This window comes from Camellia sinensis, chromosome 2 (genome assembly GCF_055761805.1).
Source record: "Camellia sinensis isolate YWXY chromosome 2, ASM5576180v1, whole genome shotgun sequence".
NCBI lineage: Eukaryota > Viridiplantae > Streptophyta > Magnoliopsida > Ericales > Theaceae > Camellia > Camellia sinensis.
In genome coordinates this window covers 209921461-209935689 of record NC_138962.1, presented here as the reverse complement: position 1 = coordinate 209935689, position 14229 = coordinate 209921461, and the positions used below count along the sequence as shown (strand labels likewise).

Here is a 14229-nt window from a genome sequence, read left to right as displayed (position 1 = left end):
TGTATTAAGTGTTAATCCTAATAATGTCTTATAGTGAGGAAAATGCCAACTGCCTCACTTTTGGGCTTTGGTTAGGATTGGAAAATGTGTAAAAATGTAACAAAATATGTAAAAAATGTATAGAAAAAAGAAATATATGAAAGTGTATGGGAATATGCAAAATGTGTATTGGAGTTTTAATTTCTTTTTGGCATTGTTTGATCCTTAACCATGCCAATTAGGAATTGGTTTGCAAGACCGTCATATTAATACATATCAGCAAATTGAATTTGAAATCTAACAGTAGAAGCTAAAAACATATGGGCAAGAAGGGAAAAAATGGTGAGAATACTAAAAACAAATTTTAACAAAGGGTATGTTTGGTTTGTGTTTGAGAGATGTGTTTTAGAGATAAAAAGTACAAAAAGTTGTTTGGTTTGGTTTTTTTCAAAAGATATTTTGGAAAATTATTTTGAGAGAGAGTTTTGGAAAAAGTGATTGATTTGATGTGTGTGAGAGAGAGATTTGTTTGGAAAACTTGTTTGGTTTACAAGTTTTCAGAAATTTTTTTGGGAAAATTTGTTTGGTTTGATTACTTTTAAAAACTTATTTGTAGAGAAAATTTCCCAAAAATTTTTCAAAAACACAAACCAAACGAAAGTATTTGAAGCATATGAGAGTAGCCTTCAGTTTTGATGAATCGTTCATTATGTTTGAAAAATCAAATTGGTTGATTCACAAATATGGATCTACTAGTCAAGTAGTCAATCACTGGATGGATGATCTACTCAAATCAAACAAAATCACAAACAATTAACTTGATCTAACTACTCAATTGACATGCACAAATTTTTATGTGGAAAACCTCAATAGGAAGAAGACCTCCAATTGAGATAAACAACAGGCCCAAGGCCGGAAAATCAATCTACTAAATCAAATGAGCAACTAGAAAAGTTTTTTGCAATCCACTAGTGAATCCACACTCTAAGGACGTCAGTAGCTCTTGCCAATCCACAATCATTGCTCTCTCGGGATTAATATCTAATGCCCCAAATCCACGACGCGAACCATGCCCTTGGAATCTACCAAAGGTCTTCACAATTGGCTTCGGAATCCACTAATAGATTTCACCATGAATGAAGAAATGAATAATTTAAGACTTGAGGTTGGCCAATCCATGCTATATGATCCTTAGATCTTTATTTGTACTCCAAGCAATGAAGATTCTCTTTCTAGACGAGTCTGAAGAACTTTTGCACTACTAGAGAGAAGAATGAGTGTGATCAGATCTTGAAAAGATGTAATTCCACGCTTTTGTAACTAACTCGCAGACACTGACCGCTCAAGCGGTGAAATCAAGTTCCGTGTTCTGCCTTAGACTAAGAATGATATTGCAAGGAGCAATTGATCATTAGATGACCGAAGGTCTGAGTTGATTGAGACTGATAGAACCTCTGCCACTGAAGTCTTGCTTGGTACTTAAGTACAAGGTGGGATTCAAAATAGAATATAAAATGGACTCAAGAACAAAAATAGAAAAAACAGCTCAAATATAGAAAAGAAAGCACAACTCAATTTAGTATTTGTCATATAGCATTGCCAACTAAACTCTATGACTCTAGAGCCTAACAATGTTCATTAAGGGCACCTATATTGCTGATTTTTTTGAGTTGGTTGCTTGTCATAATAATTATATTGGCAGCCATTATTAGATTATGTGATTTTAGTTTTTCGAAGTGATTTTTTTTTAACTAGTGTTTGTGGGAAATATTATTTTTATTATTTTTCATTAATGCATGTTAAATCATTAAATTGTGATTCGCTGATGGTGTGGTTCATTGTTTTTGAAGTGGAAAGGCCCAAGTTATCATAGTTGAACCTAATGACTTAATGGATAAGAAACAACATATTTCGATATTTACTACTGCGAGTCTTCCATGGATGACTGGAACAGCTGTCAACCCTCTGTTCCGTGCTGCCTATCTTGCAAAAGATAAGGAGAGAAAGGTCACTTTGGTGATTCCTTGGTTGTCACTGAAGGATCAAGAACATGTTTATCCTGACAAGATCACATTTAACTTACCTGCAGAACTAGAGAAATAGAGGATCGGACTGGATTTAAATCTAGTTTCAATATAAGTTTTTATCCAGGAAAGGTAAATTATTGCTGTGGTTTCACTTTTGAATGGAATTTGGATTTTGATGCCTTTTAGATTTTATCTTACATACTTAATACCATGTTTTAATTGGTGAAAAATCCAGCAACAGTAGCATTGATCCTTTAAATTGATTGCCAATTATCTGTATAATACAATGGGTCTTTATAAATTGATTCGGGAAAAGTGCATGGTCTGTTATTCCACAAAGATTTATACCAAGATTTGTGTTGAACAACTTTACAGATGATCTTTGTGTGTGGCTGATTATCGTTAGTAATGTTGCTGCTGTCATTGGATTTAGAATTTGTCAGCTATATAAAAGAAGTAAGGGCTTTGGGGGGTTTTAAATTCACAAGGAAATTGTGAGGCTGTTTTAGGGATGGAACAGTTGTTCCACAGTAGTCAGTAGTTTTAAAATACTAGGGTTTGAATGTCTAGAATATGAGAGGAAACAATTTTTTTTTTTTAATTTAAATGTAAATTTGGTATTCTGTTTGACAACCAAGAAAGATAGAATTTATCTTTTCCCCTGGGCTACTTTTATTGGTGAATGAATCAATGGGCATTGGCACTTTGGGTGTTCCCTTCATAGTGCAGAAGTCTATTTGATGGTTAGTCTTTGTTTGGTGTATGATGTGTGGCAAGATCCTTACTATTGATACTTTGATTAAAATGAAGCAAGTTATGTTAGTTGGTGTTGCATGTGCAAGCATGGCATGGCGTGCTAGCTATGGTCTTTGCTTCTCCTTATGTTTAGAATTGGAGTTGATTGGGTGTTCCCTTGGAAGGTGATGCAACTTCTTTGCTCATGGGGAGGAGCTCAGGTGGGGAGAAGGAGTAACACAAGGTGTTTGGTCCTTGTGGGATTAATGTGGGGTGAATGGTATGGAAGAATTTTTGTTGGAAGCAAAGAGTCAATTTTGAGAATGAAGAGTAGATTATTGCCCTTTTTGGATAGTTGGTTTTCTGAGATGTTCAATCCATCCTTGAATCAATTTTTGGATTTTATAAAGACTTTTGATTAGATTTTTGTTGTACAAATGATATTGGGTTCCTTTTGTATATGGTTGCACCCCCTTGGTGCCTCTTTTAATAATGTCTCTTTATACTTATCAAAAATATTTAGTTCTAATCCAAATCATTGCATATGTTGAATTTTTATACTACATTGCATTTATCTGTTTATTTATTTGCTGGGCTTACATTGCAGTTTTCCAGTGATAAAAGAAGTATTCTTGCTGTTGGGGATATTACAGAAGCCATCCCTGATGAAGAGGCAGATATTGCTGTCCTTGAGGAACCTGAACATCTTACATGGTATCACCACGGGAAGAGACGGAAAACAAAATTCCGCCTAGTTGTAGGAGTTGTTCACACCAACTATTTGGAATATGTGAGGAGAGAGAAGAATGGACAATTGCAGGCATTTTTTCTGAAGTACATCAATAGTTGGGTTGTTGATATATATTGCCATAAGGTATGCCTTCTGATAACTTTTTGTCTTAAAGGAATAAATTATATTCTGTAATTTAGATTATAATTTGCCGCTGTAAAAAAATTAGGTGATACTTGAAGATGGTAGTACTTGAATGCAAAGGTTATTTATTTATTTTTTATATGGGCTAGGTTGGTTTATAGATGTAATAAAACCTCATTAAGTTGTTCTTTAATGAATTTTTAAATTGAAAAATTGTTGATACTGAAGGACATTAAGAGTATGATTGGCCAGGTGCCTTTAAGAAGCGAGAAGAGGCTTGTAGCAATTAAAGTGGTAATTTACTTGGCCGTGGATGAGTTTTCTTTACTGCATAATATATATTTTTTTAATTTAAAAAAAGGGGCTGTTATATGGGTGTCAATTGATCTCTGTGGCTGTCATTCATGCACTCTAGACAAGGTCACCAAGTAGCAGATATTATTTGATCTAAATCTTGCAATCCCTGATTGGTGTGTTGGCCATGTTTGTTTGGGGGACAGTGGGCTTGGGATTGGATTAATAATCCAACAAAATACATAGTCCTACATTTAACTAAGAAAATTGAGGATCGGACTAATAGTCCATCTGGACCTGGTATCCCTCATATTGGGAGACTATGAATCCCAAGAGCAGGGTGGGATACAAAATGGGGGATTAAGGAGAGTTTTGGGTTAATTGGCTAAATTATAGAATTGGTAGGATGCCATTCGGCTTCGCATTCCCTAGCCCGAAATGCCGTTCAAGCGTTACGTCGGGAGGGTCGCCCTTGTGCACTACGGCCAGGACTATGGGAGGCTCGTCGTCATCGTCGACGTTCTCGACCAGAACAGAGCTCTTGTTGATGCCCCTGACATGGTGAGATGTCAAATGAACTTTAAGAGGCTCTCTCTCACAGACATCACAATTGACATCAAAAGGGTCCCAACGAAGAAGACACTAGTTGCAGCGATGGAGGCTGCAGATGTTAAGAACAAGTGGGAAAATAGCTCCTGGGGCAGAAAGCTGATTGTGCAACAGAGAGGCGCTGCTCTTAATGATTTTGATAGGTTCAAGCTCATGTTAGCAAAAATCAAGAGGGGTGGTCTGATCAGACAAGAGCTTGCAAAGCTGACAAAAGCAGAACGCAGCCTAAAAGCATATTCCATTTCTATGGAATCCCCAATTTTGTTATGAATTTTCCACTCTGCACTCAAATACTTTCCCACCACCCCACACCAGCACTCACTTCCCTCTTTTATTTCTTTATTTAACACACTTTTCCATACTTTCCCATCCACCCACACCAGCACTCACTTCCCTCTTTTATTTCTTTATTTAAACCACTTTTCCATACTTTCCCACCCACCCACACCAGCACTCCCTTCCCTCTTTTCTTTCTTTATTTACAACCCTTTTCCACGGCAAGTGCGCCAGCCCTTTTCACATCATTTTTCATTACTTTTTTTATTATAAGACCACATAATAAAAAATAAATAAATAAATAAATAAAAAATAAAATACATACAAAACACCATTGCAACCAATTTATTCCTCTCAGAAAACAACCCCGATCACATTTTTACACACAAACCACCCAAACAACACAAAAACCAAAAAAAAAAAAAAAAAAAAAAAAAAAAAAAAAAAAAAAAAAAAAAAAACCACACAACAAATTTCCATAAAAAAAAAAAAAAAAAAAAAAAAAAACCCAAACACCCACTTTCACAGGTGGGATTTTTCTTCTCTACTCTGCAGCCGGTCTCTTCTTCTTGCCTCCGTCCTGCGCGGCCCTTGACGGTGTTGCCTCCGTGTTTCCCACTCCATTGGGCACGATCACTACTCCCTCCTCCTCCACAGCAGCATATGGCGGCCCTCCAAATCGGAACATCACGGTGGCCTTCCGCTTCAGCTCCTTATTTTCCGCCTTTAGCACACTTATCTCTGCTCGCGCATCCTTATACATGCGTTGGAGCAGAGCCAGCTGGGAGTTTAACTGCTGCACCTCATTTGCCCTACTCTGCAGCCGGTTCGACAGGTTTGTGACCGCAGTCATGGTTTCCACACATGACTTCAGAGTATACTGATTGGCCTCAATATCAGTTTGCACCGCCATTTTTTGCTCCACCGACCGCATCGGAAAGTTCAACGGAGCAAAACCAGAGGTGTTTGGTTGAGGTTCACTGGCCCCCGCACCAGTTATTTCTCTTGTGAACTCGTTCAGTTCTGGAAAGAGCGTGAGCAGACCACGGGAAGAGGAGGCCCTGTTCTGGGTAGCTGTTCTGGGTAGCTGGACGGGAAGAAGAGGCCATGTTGCTAAGTGTTGGTTACAGAGTATTACAGAGTTTCTCTCTCAGCAAAGGAAGAGTTTTTTCAGAGGATTTTCAGCAGTTTTTTGTCTGCCTCAGCCTCAGCATCAACCTTGGTTAAATAGCGAGGCAGCCACGCGTATCGCGCGCCACTTGACGCCAGACGACAAACGGGCGCGCCAGCCAAGGCACTCACGTGCCTCGCCATCATGTCCGGCACATCTTTTTATGACTTGGGCTCGCCTTTTGATGGCACGCCTTTTTATGGATTGGGCACGCCTTTTGATGGCACGCCTTTTGAAAGATTGGGCACACCTTTTGAGGGTGCGACTTTTTAAAGGGGTCCGACAAGACTCTGTAAACTGTCCCGACATTGATTCCGGTTAGTTTCTACAAGGGTCCGACAAGACTCTATAAACTGTCCCGACATTGATTCCGGTTAGTTTCTACAAGGGTCCGACAAGACTTTGTAAACTGTCCCGACATTGATTCCGGTTAGTTTCTACAAGGGTCCAGCAAGACTCCGTAAACTGTCACAACAACTATCACAACATTGTCTGCTACAACGGTCCGACATGACCCCATAAACTGTCTTCTACATCGGTCTGACACAACCATCCAGTGTCCTCTACAACGTTATGACACCACCATACAGTGTCTTCACCATCGGTCTGACACGACCATACAGTGTCTCCTATCCTCTTTTATTTTTATGTATTTTCTTGTTTTGTTACTCTCTCCAAACTCAAGTTGATTAGTTCCTATCCCCTTTGAGTTTGCGGGGGGCTGTTAAAATTTATCACCTACCACCACTACCACCTCACCTACTCCACTAAACCTAACCCACTACACCACTACCTACTCCCCTTCACCTACTACCTTCTTCTCTTCTATATATATGAATCCTTGTAAACACAATAGACACTAATCAATAATACATCAATATATATACATAATTTGTTCTCTCTCTTTCTATATGTATTAATTTTAACATGTTGGCAATCTTTCTTTGTAATCCTGAGTCAATCCAAACATGGGAATATGATATATAATCTAAGGGATTGATAATCCTAGGACTAAGAATCCTAAGAATACGAATCCCAAATAATCAGTTCACTCGAACAAACATGACCGTAATGTTCCTCTATAGAATCTCAGATGGTGGCCTAAACCAAACCAAGCCTTAAGTCCCATCAAATGGGGTCAGCTACATGAATCCTTCTTCTCCACGCGGCCCTATCAAAGGCCATTTCATTAGTCAAATTAAGTAGATTCATATCTCTATTTATAATGCTAGTTAACGTTAATCTAGGCCTACCCCGTCCCCTAACACTACCATCTATCGTTACAGCATCGCATCTCTTCACTACTGCCTCTGTTGGTCTCCGTTGAATATGACCAAACCATCTCAAACGATTCTCTTTCAACTTATCTTCTATCAGTGCTACTCCTATCCATTCCCGAATACACTCATTCCTAATCCTGTCTTGTCTAGTCTTACCACACATCCACCTTAGCATTCTCATCTCAGCCGCACTCATCTTATCTACATGTTGTTTCTTGGTTGCCCAACACTCCGTCCCATACAACATAGCTGGTCTAATAGCCGTTCTATAGAACTTACCTTTTAGTCTAGTGGGTATTCGTTTATCGCACAATCTCAGATGGTGGCCTATCTTAGTAAATTTGAATCCGCGTATTATTCTCACCCAAAATAGTATTTGCTGGCTGACCAAATATACTTTTCATGGAATGGCAGGTGATATGTCCAGCTGCTGCCACCCAGGATCTTCCAAGATCTATTATATGCAATATTCATGGAGTCAATCCCAAATTTCTTGAGATTGGGAAGAAAAAGAATGAAGAGCAGCAAAATGGGAACCAGGGCTTCACTAAAGGTGCTTATTACATTGGTAAGATGGTGTGGAGCAAAGGCTACAAGGAGTTACTTAAAACTTCTGTGTGATCATCAAAAGGATCTAAGTGGAGTTGAGGTTGATTTGTACGGGAATGGAGAAGACTCCGCTGAAGTTCAGGAAGCTGCCAATAAATTGGAATTAACAGTTAGGGTTCATCCCGGCCGTGAGTTACACGGACGCGGGTACGAGGATCGGGTGTGGGTGCGTATCTAGGGGTCGGACACTTCAAAATTAAAAATTAAGGATACGTGGATATGTATCCAAATTTAGATACGGGTACGGGGATACGTTATATATATATATATATTTTAAATATAGTTATTAAGATGAGTTATATTATATAAATAACAAATAATTATTTTACATATATGTGTTTATTTATTTTTATTAATATATATAAGTATATATTATCTTATAAATATCTTATATGTTATACAATAATTATTATATAATATCTATATAATTTATATAATATCTATTGTATTATATAATTTTTTTTAGATGAGTAATATTACATATTATTATATTAATGTAATTCATACTATATATTATATATTAATGTAAATGTAATATGATTAATAATTTATAAAAATTATTATTATATATGATAAATTATATAAATTATATTATATATATTATATATAAATTATATAAATTATATTATATAAATTATATTATATATATTATATATGATCAATATATATGATCAAATCAGAGGCGAAGAGAGAGAACAGATTGAGAGACGAGAGAGAGAGAGAAGCAGAGACGAGACGAAGACAGAGAGAGAAGCAGAAACGAAGAGAGAGACGAAGACGATCGAGCTCGAGGTCGAGATCGACAGTGATCGAGGCCCTAGACGAAGACGATCGAAGCCCTAGACGAAGACGATCGTGATCAATAGTGAGAGCCCTAATCGTGATCGATGATCGAAGCCAACAGTGACCAGGTTCTCTTCCTTTCTCCTCTTCCATTTCTTTGCTGTCTGTAAAGTGCTCCTCTTCCATTTCTTTGCTGTCTGTAAAGTGCTCCTCTTCCATTTCTTTGCTGTCTGTGAAGTGCCGTGTCCGAGAGAGACGAGGCGAATCCGACACAGATCTCACACCCGCACCCGTGTCGTGTCGTGTCGACACGGGTACTTCGCCCCAAAGTGACGAGTCCATGTAACATAGGGCAATTCCACCCAAAAAATATATAGTTACTCCTACAACACATCCATGTACAATGCTCGAGGATCTATGCTCTATAGCACGAGCAACTTCAAATTTATTATGAACCCAAATGATGGATTCAATAAGTTAATGCCAATAACAAAGTCTGCTAAATATAAATATTAACTAAAAAGCCTTTGAAAATGACTGTCTAGGAAAAAAGGCTAGGAAAAAAGGCCATATGCATATAAATGAATGAAAAATTGATGTCACTTGCACATGACACCTCAAATATTATAGAAAGCCTAAAATGGCCTAAAAGGGGGAGATATGAATAAAGTCATTTGAAAACATTTTACAACATTCAATTTTTCATCTATTTTATGTAACAGATAATTAAAAGAAGGTTCACATTGACACAAAATTAATATTTCAAAGTAGCAAAGTAGAGTATTTTTTAGTTGAGAGAAATAAAGTGATACCAAATGATAGTTCAAAGGGATAAAGTGTATTTTTTTTTTTTGGTTGATAAATAAACAAACTTTATTAAGAAATCATCAAGATAATGCAAAGAATACAAAAAGACATCCCCAAATTGGGGAGAAAAAACAAGCCCTAACCAATCACAAACATATCTAGGATAAAGTGTAATTTAACCTAATATTATTACTACCGAGTAAGTTTTAGATTCTATTATTCATTTACACCTTTTAAGAGATTGACTTATTTGACAATAACTAACAAATTATGTTCACAGAAACATTAATATTTTTGTTGTTCTTCACTTGTTCTTTTGTGTTAATGACTATGATGCCCGTGTCAGACAAAAAGCTTATATTTCAGTAGTTTGACTAACCACACAAACCATGTTAAAACTATATGGACTTATAAACCCATGAATTATGAAGAACATCTAAAAAGGTCCTAACTGCAATCATATGTACACAGAGATGGTTTTCTTGCGTACAATGGCCTTCAGACTACAAGAAACACTAAAACAAATTTTGCTAAAAACTTCACCAGTGAAGCTGAGCATCTTTTGGGGTCTTTCAAACATGAAAAATATCTTTGTATGACTTTTGATCCATTGAATCTACTCTAGTAGTCTGCTAGCATTAAAGTACTAATGAAAAAACAAACAAACAGAACGTATCTGTATAACTGATCAGAGATATATATATTTAAGCTTTAAAAAACTAAACCATCATCAACAACTGGATCTAAGAAATTGGGTTACTATAGAGGGCACCTAAGGTTTAATGGCTCTGAGAACTGTATGATTTAAGAAACTAATACACAGTCACACTCAAATCCCAATTGCTTGAAGTTGGTTTTGGATACAAATGATCTTTGATTTTAAAAGGTAATAAATAAATAACCACCAACCACTGCATCGATGTGCCCTGAAATCCTTCCCACTTCAATTTAAACTCTATGTATGGATAATACTCTGTCCCAGCTATTCTACACACATTGCAGACTAACTAAATAAATCCATTTCAATTAGTATATTGTCATATGTCACACCACACCAGTATGCCTGACAATTCTCTTGCAAAGTGATTAAACATCACCTCATTTTTTTTTTTAATTAAAGAAAATTTAATTAAAAAAAGTGAGGTGATCTTGAACATGTGCTTATGATCAGATGCAGAATGAAGGGAATTCTTACAAAGATGTAATTTTCTCTTTTGTTGTAAAATTGGGAGAAGAATTATTAAAGACGACATACCTTTTCATGGAGAGCCGTGACAGCTTTCATCATTAGCTGTGACTGCACATAATTAATGTTTGGTAAGCATCATCATCAAAAGGATCTAAGTGGAGTTGAGGTTGATTTGTACGGGAATGGAGAAGACTCCGCTGAAGTTCAGGAAGCTGCCAATAAATTGGAATTAACAGTTAGGGTTCATCCCGGCCGTGACCATGCTGATCCTTTATTTCATGAGTAAGCTCTCTACCGCTTTCAACTTCCTTTTGTAATGTAAATGCATCATTCTTTTTGCAAGATTCTAGTTTGGAGATCTCAACCATTTTCTGAATTAAATGTTTTGATGGGCTTTCCGCATGGAAAAATTATTTTCCTTTTCATGGTAGCAACCTCGAGGCTGTGTTTGGATAGGGATACTTAAATCCATGATCCAAACACAGCCTTAGTATATTTGCAAGTGGGAAACCCACGTTCATTGCAGATATAAGATAGGATGGGCAGAGCTGTGGGTCATTGGATATAGAGGACCTTAGGAAAGAGGGGGAGAAAGGTGCTGTCAGTTATTTGATGTATTAGGGTTTGGACATATGATCACAACAATTTTGACTTTGCTATATATCCCTACTAAATTATAAACTTTTTAACAACTGTACACGGGTCCATGTGTTTAGTTGGTAAAAAATTTGATAATTGAGTATGGATCTCTATCTTTTTCCTAATATTAAATGGTTTTTAGGACATAATTTTTATCTAGAAGTACTTATTTGTTCAACTGTTTGTGTACTTCTATATAACAACATAACATGCCCACTTATTATAGGAGACCTCCCGGTTTCTCCCTCTAATGTTATATATCTTCTTTTGAAAATAATCAGAGTTCCGTAAAACGGCTTGTGTGATCAGGAAAATCAACTGTTGGGACCACATTTACTCGAGCCGATAATTAAGTGCATGGGTATTTAATATCTAGGAATTTTGAATTTTATGACTAATTATTTTCCTGTTTCTCTTCCAGCTATAAAGTGTTCCTGAATCCAAGCACGACAGATGTAGTATGTACCACCTCAGCAGAAGCATTGGCAATGGGCAAAATAGTGGTATGTGCCAATCACCCTTCAAATGACTTCTTCAAGCAGTTCCCAAATTGCTGAACATATGAGGATGGCGAGGCGTTTCTCTCCAGAAGTCACGTATAGGTGTTCGACACGTGTTGGACATAGATATGTGCCAAACACAATGAGTTTGATGAGATTAGTATGTGATAGAAAATAAATATAAAATATTTTAAAATATGACTTATAATAAATATATAAAATTATGTCTTGCACGTGTCCCCAACTTGTAGTGTCTTGCATTTTTTTTTAAAACTTGCATGTCCTCGTGTCTGTGTCGTGTTCACACATTTTAAATTCTTGACACTTTTCTGACTATATTTTCTGGTACATATTTTGTTGAATTCAAAACTCACTTGACTTGGATTCTTATATTGTTGTATCTGCATAATAACTCATTAAGATGCAGACACCCTTCACATTTCAATGTCATATAACATCGCACTAACAAAGAGAGGCAAAGCTGGCAGAGAAGAGAACAAAGAAAAGAGAAAGAAGACAACTCATCACGCTTTGCACACCACCCTTTGAAGGAAAAAGGCACAAATACTACATGAATCTTCACGCTTTGCACACAACCCTTTGAAGGAAAAGGGCACAAATACTGCATGAATCTTCACACTTTGCACACCACCCGTTGAATGAAAAGTGCACAAATAATGCACTCCACTAGTGTGTGTTCTCATCTCCCTTCCCCTCCTATATAAACCGTCTTCCCCTCTTCACATTTTGTGTATCTTGTTGAGAAAATATATATAGAGAGAGAGAGCAAACAGAATGGTCGTCGACTTCTCAGAAGGCCTGTCACTAGGATGGATCCTTGAACAGAATGGTCGTCGACTTCTCAGAAGGCCTGTCACTAGGATGGATCCTTGTCTCTCTACCAAGTCCGCATAGACAGAACTGTGGAGAGGGTAGGATGATTCTCAGTTTCTTCATATATTCATATGCATCCAGACCTACAAACATACATGTATATATACATGTTGTCAAATTATGAATCGATCGTGAAACGTGAATCATTTTGCTAAATTAATAGATCATGAATTGTAATATTTATTTTATTTAATATGTATATACATATAAAAATAAACAAATAGTGTTTAAAATGAAATAAATATCAATATAACTAAATTGAATATATGTATGTACATATAAAATCACGTATATCAATATAACTAATTAATCTCTTCTATACATCTTGATAGTTTGGTGAAAATCGTTTCATGCATTATGTAAGCAAGAACAAAAATAGAACTAAATCACAGTAAATGGCAAATTGAATTGCATGATTTAGCCAATTTCCAATTCAACAGTACAATTCGAATAGTTTTTGCTTAAGAATTGTGAATCTTACGATTCTAAGAATCATGATTTTATATATGTGAATGGGTGTTAACAGTGTCTTTAGGGTACTTATTAACACACTTAAATGGTTATATATGATGTGGTATACGATGTACTTTTGATTGTGGCATTGTGTCTTGAGATTTATGTGTTTTGAGATTTCTACCACATTGGTTGGGTATATCGGAGAACAAGAATTTTGAGTAGTGTTAGACTGTCCCTAGTAAATGTAGATGATTGAAAAAGTATTAACTTTTTAATGGTTTGTTAATCAAATGATTCCATTTGTAAACAAAAACATTTTGTTTGCCTCGTTTGTTAATGTTTTTAGCTTTCAGTTTACAAAAATCAAGAAACAAGTTTTCATTTATTTTTGTTAAAAAACAAAAACAGAAAATTTGTTTGGTGTACAAAAATATTTTGAAAACAAAATGTTTTCAGTTTTTAGTTTGCAAAAATCAAGAAACAAGTTTTCATTTATTTTGTAAAAAACAAAAACAGAAAACATGTTTAGTGTACAAAAATATTTTCAAAACAAATAAGAATAAAAATAGAGAAATATATTTGAAATAGACGGAATACCAATTCTAATAATAAAGATACCAAAATTTTGATCAACCAGACAAAGTAGGTTTCATATGATATTTGCAATAATCGGATTTTTGTCGAGACATAATCAAAGGCTCTGAGAATTGACTTGTTTCGAAGAAGAGAAACCTTTTGCTTTGGTGTTAGTTTTCATCTTTTACAAGTCATTAGTTTTTAATGTTCCATTGGGAATGTAATTGGTCTATGGGATATACACACATTTGAATGTGATGGTCTGTTGAATTAAAATCCTGAAAATTGCTCTTACTTTGAGAACGTGTTGCCGATAACAAGCAGGCTTCATATAAAAAATACAATGGACCAGTTATACTATTTAAATCTTTTTTATACCCAAAAAGCTCAATTACCATCACTAAAACCATGCTCAATTACTGGTGTTATGAAGCTGATGTTGCTAATCTATTTAATGTAAAAGATGGGGATACAAAACATGAGAATCAACTTCTAGTCTCAAGTCAATTGGTTCATGTAATATTGTTAGAG

The 14229-nt window shown here is 36.0% G+C and overlaps 1 pseudogene across 1 annotated transcript; it reads left to right on the top strand.

Moving 5' to 3' along the window:
- The first annotated feature begins 603 nt into the window (after positions 1–603).
- On the top strand, positions 604–12160 carry LOC114271632 (digalactosyldiacylglycerol synthase 2, chloroplastic-like; annotated as a pseudogene). The gene is made up of 5 exons (XR_014362410.1): positions 604–2135; positions 3349–3615; positions 7660–7860; positions 10767–10915; positions 11694–12160. The product of XR_014362410.1 is annotated as a digalactosyldiacylglycerol synthase 2, chloroplastic-like (transcript).
- Positions 12161–14229: the final 2069 nt, after the last annotated feature.